The sequence below is a fragment of the Mus caroli genome, unplaced genomic scaffold (assembly GCF_978045245.1).
Source record: "Mus caroli unplaced genomic scaffold, Mus_caroli_1 scaffold_250, whole genome shotgun sequence".
NCBI classification, from domain to species: domain Eukaryota; kingdom Metazoa; phylum Chordata; class Mammalia; order Rodentia; family Muridae; genus Mus; species Mus caroli.
Window position 1 is genome coordinate 53,875 of NW_028227505.1, and position 13,670 is coordinate 67,544.

The 13,670-nt window shown below is 36.3% G+C and overlaps 1 pseudogene; it reads right to left on the bottom strand.

Moving 5' to 3' along the window:
- Nucleotides 1-375: 375 nt before the first annotated feature.
- On the bottom strand, nucleotides 376-1,674 carry LOC146999629 (MOB-like protein phocein pseudogene; annotated as a pseudogene).
- Between the last annotated feature and the right edge of the window lie 11,996 nt (nucleotides 1,675-13,670).

Genomic DNA, 13,670 nt, shown 5'->3' on the forward strand with positions numbered 1-13,670 from the left:
TTAATACACTATCTTTTTTTCATATCTATTTAATGCTGCCTAGGTTAGGTGAAAAGAGTAATATTACTAAAAGGAAAACTCAAACTATATTAAGGACTATTTTCTAAGTAGTTACAACAATTTCAAAAATCAAAGGTAGGCAGTACAGTTTTCCTGTAGTGTAACATCACTGCTAGTATGAGGTATGCTCTGTAAGCAATTAATACAAATATAAATAGGGAAGCGCCATCACTAACCATAGTTTGGTAAATAAATTTCCTGACTAGTGTACTTCCCAGAGGACTAAGGGAAACAAGAAGGGGCAAGTCCATGGGACATCACGTTTGTGCCTTGTCATTGTCATCATGGACTTAATGATCCACTGTCACGAAACAGGCAATGATTCCAAGTACACTGGCCTGGAGTACACTTGATGTCGAGGGAGCTTAAGTATCACTAACAGCTCCTCGGGTTGCTCTGAACATATACATGATCGGTATGCAGATCAAATGCTATAAACAGAACTTTTAAACACTTTTATCTCATTTTGGAAAAGTTAACCGTACAGATGGAATACTACTGAATTTTCTAAAATTAAATTAAATTAAAACTTAGGGATGAAAACAAAGCAAATATGATCTCTTTAGTACTTGTTAGGTGCTTGTGTGAAACACAAGCTCATTCTTCTATAGATTTGAAAGGACTGTGATCCAATGATTGTTTAGCAGCAATTTTACCAAACTGTAAATTCTTTTATTAACAGGCATTATAAACAGATAATACTAAACTTATTTAAAAACCATGAGTGCCACACCAGTGAATATACAGCTCATGAATAACTTAAAATGTATTTCCCATTTAAAAAGGCAACACATAGCATACAAAACCCTATACTAAACAAATAAGCTATAATATGGATACATGATTGATGTGTCTAAAATGATATATATACAGTACATCATTGTTAATTATGTGATCAGTACATTGTTCTACGTGATTCCTTCATGCTTCACTTTCCCCAGAAACTGAGTTCTGAACTTCCTCTTCTAAAATTGGTACAATCAGGTTATCCTTCGACATCAGATTATATTTCATCACAAATTTGGTAAACCGATGACATAAAAATGTTTCATTTTCATATTCATCAAATATCTGCCGGTGATGAAAATAGGCATGTGAAAATATTCTATAAATCCTACGGCACACTGATCCTAGTTTTGCTACAGATGATTCTTTTATGCTAACCCTGCTGGGAAAATATTTATTGCTATTCAGAAGACATGCAGCACCATCCAGTGTGTGTCTTGTATAATCTATGGCAGGACACTCTTTTGGAGTTTTATGAGCTGCACAAAGAAAAATCCATTGTTCAGTTGCTGTCATCTGAGTACAGGTATCTGGATGGCATTCACTCTGAAGTTTGACAGCAAGTCCATTTAGTTCAAGGCAGAATTGCCTTAAATGTTCATACTTCCATACACCTTCATCTTGGCCTTCAGGTGGTTCAAGAATTTTGTCAATATTGGAGCAGTCTGCCCTTATGTTCTGTTTAATATACTGCTGAACAGCAAGTGTACTGTCCATTTCATCAAATGATTCATCAGGCCAATTATAGAAATCCTGCGCCTTGGTGCCTGGCCTGTTCCTCCTCAGCACTGCCGTCCCCTCCGCCATGACCATAGTGCCAGAGTCTGGGCGGCTCGTTTGTCAGGGTTTTTCGGCATATTCTGTGACCTACAGTGTGATTTTCTCATTTTCGACGTTTTTCAAGTTTTTTAGCAATTCTGGGTCCTACAGTGTGATTTTCCCATTTTCTACCTTTTCAGGTTTTCTCGCCATGTTTGGGGTTCTTCAGTGTGAGTTTTTAATTTTCTACTTTTCTCAGGGTTTCTCGCCATATTCTGGGTAACACAGTGTGAATTTTTAATTTTAAACGTTTTTAAGTTTTTTTGTCATATTCTGGGTCCTACAGTGTGATTTTCTCATTTTCCAACTTTTTCAGTTTTACTCGGCATATTCTGGGTCCTACAGTGTGAGTTTTTAATTTTCCACGTTTTTCAAGGTTTCTTGCCATATGCTTGTCCTACAGTGTGAATTTTTAATGTTCCACATTTTTCAATATTTCTCGCCATATTTTTGGTCCTACAGTGTGAATATTTAAGTTTCCATGTTTTTCAGGTTTTCTTGCCATATTCTGGGTCCTTCAGTGTGAGTTTTTAATTTTCCTCGTTTTTAAGGTTTTCTCGCCATATCTGGGTACTTCAGTGTGATTTTCTCATTTCCACGTTTTTCAGGTTTTCTTGCCATATTCCAGGTCCTTCAGTGTGAGTTTTTAATTTTCTACTTTTTTCAGGGTTTCTCGCCATATTCTGCGTCCTACAGCGTGTGTTTTTAATTTTCAACGTTTTTGGGTTTCTCGGCATATTCTGGATCCTACAATGTGATTTTCTCATTTTCGACGTTTTTCAAGTTTTATAGCAATTATGGGTCCTACAATGTGATTTTCTCATTTTCCACCTTTTTCAGGTTTTCTCGCCATATTCGGGGTCCTTCAGTTTGAGTTTTTAATTTTCTACTTTTTTCAGGGTTTCTTGCCATGTTCTGAGTCCTACAGTGTGAATTTTATTTTTTTCATGTTTTTCAAGGTTTCTTGCCATATTCTAGTCCTACAGTGTGAATATATAATTTTCCATGCTTTTCAGGTTTTCTCGGCATTTCCATGTTTTTAAGGTTTTCTTGCCATATTCCGGGTCCTTTAGTGTGCATTTTTAATTTTCCACATTTTTCAGGTTTTCTCGCCATATTCGGGGTCCAAAAGTGTGAATTTGTAATTTTAAACCATTTTACGTTTTTTTTCGTCATATTCTGTGTCCTACAGTTTGATTTTCTCATTTTCGAACACTTTCAGGTTTTCTCGGCATATTCTGGGTCCTACAGTGTGAATATATAATTTTCCATATTTTTCAGGTTTTCTAGCCATATTCTGGGTCCTTCATTGTGAATTTTTAATTTTCCACGTTTTTCAGGTTTTCTTGCCATATTCCAGGTCCTTCAGTGTGATTTTTTAATTTTCCACGTTTTACATTGTTTCTTGCCCTATTCTATGTCCTACAGTATGAATTTTTAATTTTCCAATTTTTTCATGGTTTCTTTCCATATTCTGGGTCCTCCAGTGTGAATTTTTAATTTTCACGTTTTTCAGGGTTTCTCGGCATATTCTGGGTCCTACAGTGTCAATATTAATTTTCCATACTTTTCAGGTTTTCTCGCCATATTCTGGGTTCTGCAGTGTGATTTTCCTATTTTCCACATTTTCCAAGTTTTTTCGTAATTCTGGGTCCGACAGTGGAATTTTCTAATTTTCCACGTTTTCAGGTTTTTTAGCCATATTCGGTTCCTTCAGTGTGAGTTTTTAATTTTCCACTTTTTTCATGGTTTCTCGCCATATTTTGGGTTCGAAAGTGTGAATTTTTAATTTTCACTTTTTCAGGGTTTCAAGGCATATTCTGGGTCCTGAGTGTGATTTTAAAATTTTCCTCCTTTTTCAAGTTTTTTCATAATTCTGGGTCCTACAGTGTGATTTTCTAATTTTCCAACTTTTTCAGGTTTTCTTGCCATATTCAGGGTCCTTCAGTGAGTTTTTATTTTCTACTTTTTTCAGGGTTTCTCGCCATATTCTGCGTCCTACTCGCCATATTCTGCGTCCTACTGTGTGAATTTTAAATTTTCCACGTTTTTCAAGGTTTCTTGCCATATTCTGGTCCTACAGTGTGAATTTTTAATTTTCCACGTTTTTCAGTGTTTCTCCCCTTATTCTAGGTCCTACAGTGTGAATATTAAATTTTCCATGTTTTTCAGGTTTTCTCCCCATATTCCAGGTCCTTCAGTGTGAATTTTTAATTTTCCACGTTTTTCAGGTTTTCTCGCCATATTCGGGGTCCTACAGTGTGAATTTTTAATTTTAAACGTTTTAAGTTTTTTTTCGTCATATACTGGATCCTACAGTATGATTTTCTCATTTTCCAACTTTTTTAGGTTTTCTTGCCATATTCAGGGTCCTTCAGTGAGTTTTTATTTTCTACTTTTTTCAGGGTTTCTCGCCATATTCTGTGTCCTACAGTGTGAAATTTAAAATTTCCTCGTTTTTCAAGGTTTCTTGCCATATTCTGGTCCGACAGTGTGAATTTTTAATTTTCCACGTTTTTCATTGTTTCTCCCCTTATTCTAGGTCCTACAGTGTGAATATTTAATTTTCCATGTTTTTCAGGTTTTCTCCCCATATTCTGGGTCCTTCAGTTTGAGTTTTTAATTTTCCTCGTTTTTCAGATTTTCATGCCATATTCCGGGTCCTTCAGTGTGAATTTTTAATTTTCCGCGGTTTTCAGGTTTTCTCGCCATATTCGGGGTCCTACAGTGTGAATTTTTAATTTTAAACTTTTTAAGATTTTTTTGTCATATTCTGGATCCTACAGTATGATTTTCTCATTTTCCAACTTTTTCACGTTTTCTCGGCATATTCTGCATCCTACAGTGTGTATTTTTAATTTTCCACGTTTTTCAAGGTTTCTTGCCATATACTGGTCCTACAGTGTGAATTTTTAATTTTCCACGTTTTTCAGCATTCTCGCCATATTCTGGGTCCTACAGTGTGAATATATAATTTTCCAAGTTTTTCAGTGTTTCTCACCATATTCTAGGTCCTAGAGTGTGAATTTTTAATTTTCCAATTTTGTCATGGTTTCTTGCCATATTCTGGGTCCTACAGTTTGAATTTTTAATTTTCACGTTTTTCAGGGTTTCTCGGCATATTCTGGGTCCAACAGTGTGAATATTTAATTTTCCATATTTTTCAGGTGTTGTAGCCATATTCTGGGTCCTTCCTTGTTAGTTTTTAATTTTCCTCGTTTTTAGGATTTCTTGCCATATTCCAAGTCCTTCACTATGAATTGTCAATTTTCCACGTTTTTCAGGTTTTTTCGTAATATTCTGGGTCCTACAGTATGATTTTCTCATTTCCACGTTTTTCAGGTTTTATTGCCATATTCCGGGTCCTACAACGTGATTTTCTCATTTCCACCTCTTTCAGGTTTTCTCGCCATATTCTGGGTCCGACAGTGTGAATTTTTAATTTTCACGTTTTACAGGGTTTCTAGGCATATTCTGGGTCCTGCACTGTAATTTTCTCATTTTCCACGTTTTTCAAGTTTTTTCGTAATTCTGGGTCCTACAGTGTGATTTTCTCATTTTCCACCTTTTTCAGGTTTTCTAGCCATATTCGGGTCCTTCAGTGTGCGTTTTTAATTTTCCACTTTTTTCATGGTTTCTAGCCATTTTCTGGGTCCTACAGTGTGAATTTTTAATTTTCAAATTTTTCAGGGTTTCTAGGCATATTCTGGGTCCTGCACTGTGATTTTCTCATTTTCCACGTTTTTCAAGTTTTTTTTTTTCGTAATTCTGGGTCCTACAGTGTGATTTTCTCATTTTCCACTTTTTCAAGTTTTTTCGCATTTCTGTGTCCTACAGTGTGATTTTTCTCATTTCCACCTTTTTCAGGTTTTCTCGCCATATTCCGGGTCTTTCAACATGAGTTTTTAATTTTCTACTTTTTCAGGGTTTTTCGCCATGTTTTACATCCTACAGTGTGAATTTTATATTTTCCACGTTTTTCAGGGTTTCTTGCCATATTCTGGATCCTACAGTATGAATTTTAATTTTAAACGTTTTTAAGATTTTTTCGTCATATACTGGGTCCTACAGTGTGATTTTCTCAATTTCCATATTTTTCAGTGTTTCTTGGCATATTCTCTGTCCTACAGTGTGAATATTTAATTTTCCATGTTTTTCAGGTTTTCTCACCATATTCTGGGTCCTACAGTGTGATTACCTCATTTTTGACGTTTTTCAAGTTTTTTCCCAATACTGGGTTCTATAGTGTGATTTTCTCATTTTCCACCTTTTTCAGGTTTTCTCGCCATATTCCGGGTCCTTTAGTGTGAGTTTTTAATTTTCTACTTTTTTTCAGGGTTTCTTGCCATATTCTGTATCCTAAAGCATGTATTTTTAATTTTCGCCGTTTTTCAGGGTTTCTCGGCATATTATGGGTCCTACAATATGATTTTCTCATTTTAGACGTTTTTCAAGTTTATTCGCAATTCTGGGTCCTACAGTGTGATTTTCTCATTTTCCACCTTTTTCAGGTTTTCTTGCCATATTCCGGGTCCTTCAGTGGGAGTTTTTAATTTTCTACTTTTTTCAGGTTTTCTCGCCATGTTTACATCCCACAGTGTGAATTTTATATTTTCCATGTTTTTCAGGGTTTCTTGCCATATTCTGGATCCTACAGTTTGAATTTTAATTTTAAACGTTTTTAAGTTTTTTAGTCATATACTGGGTCCTACAGTGTGATTTTCTCATTTTCCATATTTTTCAGTGTTTCTTGGCATATTCTCTGTCCTACAGTGTTAATATATAATTTTCCATGTTTTTCATGTTTTCTCGCCATATTCTGGGTCCTTCAGTGTGAGTTTTTAATTTTCCCCCGTTTTTCAGGTTTTCTCGAAATATCCGGGTACTTCAGTGTGAATTATAATTTTTCCACGTTTTTCAGGTTTTTTCGTCATATTCTGGGTTCTACAGTGTGATTTTCTCATTTCCACGTTTTTCAGGTTTTCTTGCCATATTCCAGGTCCTTCAATGTGAATTTTTAATTTTCACGTTTTTCGGGGTTTCTCAACATATTCTGGGTCCTGCAGTGTGATTTTCTCATATTCCATATTTTTCAAGTATTTTTCCCAATTTTGTGTCCTACAGTGTATTATTCTCAATTTCGAAATTTTTCAGGTTTTCTTGCCATATTCGGGGTCCTTCAGTGTGAGTTTTCAATTTTATGTTTTTTCAGGGTTTCTCACCATATTCTGGGTCCTACAGCATGTCTTTTTAATTTTCCACGTTTGTCAGGGTTTCTCGGCATATTCTGTGTCCTACAGTGTGATTTTCTTATTTTCCACCTTTTTCAGGTTTTCTCGCCATATTCGGGGTCCTACAGTGTGATTTTCTCACTTTCCACCTTTTTCAGGTTTTCTCGCCATATTTGGGGTACTTCAGTGGAAGTTTTAAATTTTCTACATTTTTTAGGTTTTCTCGCCATATACTGGGTCCTACAGCATGTATTTTTAATTTTCCACGTTTTTCATGGTTTCTTGGCATATTCCGGGTCTTACAGTGTGATTTTCTCATTTTCCACATATTTCAGGTATTCGCGCCATATTCGGGGTCCTTCAGTGTGAGTTTTCAATTTTAAACTTTTCAGGGTTTCTAGCCATATTCTGGGTCCTACAGCGTGTATTTTTAATTTTCCACGATTTCAGCGTTTCTAGGCATATTCTGAGTCCTACAGTGTGATTTTCTTATTTTCGATATTTTTCAAGTTTTTTTGCAATTTTGGGTCCTACAGTGTGATTTTCTCGTTTTCCACCTTTTTCAGGTTTTCTAGCCATATTCGGGTTCCTTCATTTTGAGTTTTTAATTTTCTACTTTTTTCAGGGTTTCTCGCCATGTTTTACATCCTACAGTTGAATTTTATATTTTCCACGTTTTTCAAGGTTTCTTGCCATATTCTGGTCCTACGTTGTGAATTTTTAATTTTCCACGTTTTTCAGAGTTTCTCACCATATTCTGCATCCTACAGTGTGAATATTTAATTTTCCATGTTTTTCAGGTTTTCTCGACATATTCTGGTTCCTTCAGTGTCAGTTTTTAATTTTCCTCGTTTCTCATGTTTTTCTTGCCATATTCCGGGTCCTTCAGTATGAATTTTAATTTTAAACGTTTTTAAGTTTTTTTTCGTCATATACTGCATCGTACAGTGTGATTTTCTCATTTTCCAACTTTTTCAGGTTTTCTCAGCATATTCTGGGTCCTACAGAGTGAATTTTTATTTTCCACGTTTTTCAAGTTTTCTCGCCATATTCTGGGTCCTACAGTGTGAATATTTAATTTTCCATGTTTTTCAGGTTTTCTCGCCATATTCTGGGTCCTTCAGTGTGAGTTTTTAATTTTCCTCGTTTTTCAGGTTTTTTCGTCCTATTCTGGGTCCTACAGTGTGATTTTCTTATTTTCGACGTTTTTCAAGTTTTTTTTGATATTCTGGGTCCTACAGTGTGATTTTCTCATTTCCACGTTTTTCAGGTTTTCTTGCCATATTCGAGATCCTTCAGTGTGAATTTTTAATTTTCCACGTTTTTCAGTGTTTCTTGCCATATTCTGGGTAATACAGTGTGTATTTTTAATTTTTCACTTTTTTCATGGTTTGTCACCATATTCTGGGTCGGACTGTGTGAATTTTTAATTTTCACGTTTTTCAGGGTTTCTCGGCATATTCTGTGTCCTGCAGTGTGAGTTTTTAATTTTCTACTTTTTAAAGGGATTCTCGCCATATTCTGGGTCCTACAGCGTGTATTTTTAATTTTCCACGTTTTTCAGGGTTTCTCGGCATATTCTGGGTCCTACAGTGTGATTACCTCAATTTTGGCGTTTTTCAAGTTTTTTTCCCAATACTGGGTTCTATAGTGTGATTTTCTCATTTTCCACCTTTTTCAGGTTTTCTTGCCATATTCCGGGTCCTTCAGTTTGAGTTTTTAATTTTCTACTTTTTTTTTGGGTTTCTTGCCATATTATGTATCCTAAAGCATGTATTTTTAATTTTCGCCGTTTTTCAGGGTTTCTCGGCATATTATGGGTCCTACAATGTGATTTTCTCATTTTAGACGTTTTTCAAGTTTATTCGCAATTCTGGGTCCTACAGTGTGATTTTTCTCATTTTCCACCTTTTTCAGGTTTTCTTGCCATATTCTGGGTCCTTCAGTGTGAGTTTTTAATTTTCTACTTTTTTTCAGGGTTTCACGCCATATTCTGGGTCCTACAGCGTGTATTTTTAATTTTCCACGTTTTTGGGTTTCTCAGCATATTCTGGGTCCTTCAATGTGATTTTCTCATTTTCCACTTTTTTCAAGTTTTTTTTCGTATTTTTGTTTCCTAAAGTATGATTTTCTCATTTTCCACCTTTTTCAGGTTTTCTCACTATATTCCGGGTCCTTCAGTGTGAATTTTTAATTTTCCATTTTTTCATGGTTTATTGCCATTACGGGGTCTGACAGTGTGAGTTTTTATTTTTCATGATTTTCAGGGTTTCTTGCCCTATTCTGGGTCCTACAGCGTGTATTTTTAATTTCCCTCGTTTTCAGGGTTTCTTGGCATATTCTGTGTCCTACAGTGTGATTTTCTTATTTTCGACGTTTTTCAAGATTTTTCGCAATTCTGGGTCCTATAGTGCGAATTTCTCATTTTACACCTTTTTCAGGATTTCTCGAGATATTCAGGGTTCTTCAGTGTGAGTTTTTAATTATCTACTTTTTTCAGGGATTCTCGCCATATTCTGGGACCTACAGTGTGTATTTTTAATTTTCCACGTCTTTCAGGGTTTCTCGGTATATTTGAGTCCTACAATGTGATTTTCTCATTTTCGACGTTTTTCAAGTTTTTTCGCAATTGTGGTTCCTACAGTGTGATTTTCTCATTTCCCACCTTTATTAGGTTTTCTCACCATATTTGCGGTCCTTCAGTTTGAGTTTTTAATTTTCTACTTTTTTCAGGGTTTCTCGCCATATTCTGGGTCCTAATGCGTGTATTGTTAATTTTCCAGGTTTTTCAGGGTTTCTTGGCATATTCTCTGTCCTACAGTGTGATTTTCTCATTTTCCACTTTTTTCAAGTTTTTTCGTATTTCTGTGTCCTATAGTGTGATTTTCTCATTTTCCACCTTTTTCAGGTTTTCTCACAATATTCCGGGTCCTTAAGTGTGAGTTTTTAATTTTCTACTTTTTTCAGGTTTTCTCGCCATATTCTGGGTCCTACAGCGTGTATTTTTAATTTTCCACGTTTTTCAGGGTTTCTTGGCATATTCTGGTTCCTACAATGTGATTTTCTCATTTTCGTCGTTTTCATGTTTTTTTTTTTGCAATTCTGGGTCCTATAGTGTGATTTTCTCATTTTCCACCTTTTTCAGGTTTTCTCGCCATAATCAGGATCCTTCAGTTTGAGTTTTTAATTTTCTACTTTTTTCAGTGTTTTTCGCCATGTTCTGCGTCCTACAGTGTGAATTTTAAATTTTCCAGGTTTTTCAGGGTTTCTCGCCATATTCTGGGTCCTACAGCGTGTATTTTTAATTTTCCACATTTTTCAGTGTTTCATGCCATATTCTGGGTAATACAGTGTGAATTTTGAATTTTCCACTTTTTTCATTGTTTCTCGCCATATTCTTGGTCGGACAGTTTGAATTTTTCCTTTTCACGTTTTTCAGGGTTTCTCGGCATATTGTGGGTCCTGCAGTGTAATTTTCTCATTTTCCAAGTTTTTCAAGTTTTTTCGCAATTCTGGGTCCTACATTGTGATTTGCTCATTTTCCACCTTTTTCGGGTTTTCTCACCATATTCGGGGTTGTTCAATTTGAATTTTTAATTTTCTACTTCCTTCAGGGTTTCTCACCATATTCTGGGTCCTACAGCATGTATTTTTAATTTTCCACATTTTTCAGGGTTTCTCGGCATATTCTGAGTCCTGCATTGTGATTTTCTCGTTTTCTACGTTTTTCAAGTTTTTTCGCAATTCTGGGTCCTTCACTGTGAGTGTTTAAGTTTTTTCATTTTTCAGGGTTTCTCGCCATATTCTGTGTCCTACAATGTGAATTTTAAATTTTCCAGGTTTTTCAGGTTTTCTTGCAATATTCTGGGTCCTATAATGTGAATTTTTAATTTTGAACGTTTTTAAGTTTTTTTCGTCATATTCTGGGTCCTACAGTGTGATTTTATCATTTTCCAACTTTTTCAGGTTTGCTCAGCATATTCTGGGTCCTACAGTGTGAATTTTTAATTTTCCACGTTTTTAAGGGTTTCTTGCCCTATTTTGGGTCCTACAGCGTGTATTTTTAATTTCCATTGTTTTTCAGGGTTTCTCGGCATATTCTGGGTCCTACAGTGTGATTTTCTTATTTCCGACTTTTTGCAAGTTTTTTCGCAATTCTGGGTCCTATAGTGCGAATTTCTCATTTTACACCTTTTTCAGGTTTTCTCGTCATATTCAGGGTTCTTCAGTGTGAGTTTTTAATTTTCTAGTTTTTTCAGGGATTCTCGCCATATTCTGGGACCTACAGCGTGTATTTTTAATTTTCCTTGTTTTTCATGGTTTCTCGGTATATTTGATTTCTACAATGTGATTTTCTCATTTTCCACGTTTTTCAAGTTTTTTCATAATTCTGGGTCCTACAGTGTGATTTTCTCATTTTCTATGTTTTTTTTTATTTTGATTTTTAATATTTTTATTACATATTTTCCTCAATTACATTTCCAATGCTATCCCAAGAGTCCCCCATAGCGCCCCCCACTTCCCTACCCACCCATTCCCATTCTTTTGGCCCTGGCATTCCCCTATATTGGGGCATATAAAGTTTGCAAGTCCAATGGGCCTCTCTTTCCATTGATGGCCGACTAGGCCATCTTTCGATACATATGCAGCTAGAGACAAGAGCTCCGGGGTTCTGGTTAGTACATCATGTTGTTCCAACAATAGGGTTGCATATCCCTTTAGCTCCTTGGGTACTTTCTCTAGCTTCTCCATTGGGAGCCCTGTGATACATCCAATAGCTGACTGTGAACATCCACTCCTGTGTTTGCTAGGCCCCGGCATCGTCTCACAAGAGACAGCTATATTTGGGTCCTTTCAGCAAAATCTTGCTAGTGTATGCAATGGTGTCAGCGTTTAGAAGCTGATTATGGGATGGATCCCTGGATACGGCAGTCTCTAGATGGTCCATCCTTTTATCACAGCTCCAAACTTTGTCTCTGTAACTCCTTCCATGGGTGTTTTGTTCCCAATTCTAAGAAGGTGCACAGTGTCCACACTTTGGTCTTCATTCGTCTTGAGTTTCATTCGTTTAGCAAATTGTATCTTATATCTTGGGTATCCTAAGTTTTGGGCTAATATCCACTTATCAGTGAATACATATTGTGTGAGTTCCTTTGTGATTGTGTTACCTCACTCAAGATGATGCCCTCCAGGTCCATCCATTTGGCTAGGAATTTCATAAATTCATTCTTTTTTATAGCTGAGTAGTACTCCATTGTGTAAATGTACCATAATTTCTGTATTCATTCCTCTGTTGAGGGACATCTGGGTTCTTTCCAGCTTCTGGCTATTATAAATAGGGCTGCTATGAACATAGTGGTGCATGTGTCCTTTTTACCGGTTGGGACATCTTCTGGATATATGCCCAGGAAAGGTATTGCTGGATCCTCCGGTAGTACTATGTCCAATTTTCTGAGGAACCGCCAGACTGATTTCCAGAGTGGTTGTACAAGCTTGCAATCCCACCAACAATGGAGGAGTGTTCCTCTTTATCCACATCCTCGCCAGCATCTGCTGTCACCTGAATTTTTGATCTTAGCCATTCTGACTGGTGTGAGGTGGAATCTCAGGGTTGTTTTGATTTGCATTTCCCTGATGATTAAGGATGTTGAACATTTTTTCAGGTGTTTCTCTGCCATTCGGTATTCCTCAGGTGAGAATTCTTTGTTCAGTTCTGAGCCCCATTTTTTAATGGGGTTATTTGACTTTCTGGAGTCCACCTTCTTGAGTTCTTTATATATATTGGATATTAGTCCCTTATCTGATTTAGGATAGGTGAAGATCCTTTCCCAATCTGTTGGTGGTTTTTTTGTCTTATTGATGGTGTCTTTAGCCTTGCAGAAGCTTTGTAGTTTCATGAGGTCCCACTTGTCAATTCTCGATCTTACAGCACAAGCCATTATTGTTCTATTCAGGAATTTTTCCCCTGTGCCCATATCTTCAAGGCTTTTCCCCACTTTCTCCTCTATAAGTTTCAGTGTCTCTGGTTTTATGTGAAGTTCCTTGATCCACTTAGACTTGACCTTAGTACAAGGAGATAGGAATGGATCGATTCGCATTCGTCTACATGTTAACAACCAGTTGTGCCAGCACCATTTGTTGAAAATGCTGTCTTTCTTCCACTGGATGTTTTTAGCTCCCTTGTCGAAGATCAAGTGACCATAGGTGTGTGGGTTCATTTCTGGGTCTTCAATTCTATTCCATTTGTCTATTTGTCTGTCACTATACCAGTACCATGCAGTTTTTATCACAATTGCTCTGTAGTAGAGCTTTAGGTCCGGCATGGTGATTCCACCAGAGGTTCTTTTATCCTTGAGAAGAGTTTTTGCTATCCTAGGTTTTTTGTTATTCCAGATGAATTTGCAGAGTGCACTTTCTAATTCGTTGAAGAATTGATTTGGAATTTTGATGGGGATTGCATTGAATCTGTAGATTGCTTTTGGCAAGATAGCCATTTTTACAATGTTGATCCTGCCTATCCATGAGCATGGGAGATCTTTCTATCTTCTGAGATCTTCTAGAATTTCTTTCTTCAGAGACTTGAAGTTATTATTATACAGATCTTTCACTTCCTTAGTTAGAGTCACGCCAAGATATTTTATATTATTTGTGACTATTGAGAAGGGTGTTGTTTCCCTAATTTCTTTCTCAGCCTGTTTATTCTTTGTGTAGAGAAAGGCCATTGATTTGTTTGAGTTAATTTTATATCCAGCTACTTCACCGAAGCTGTTTATC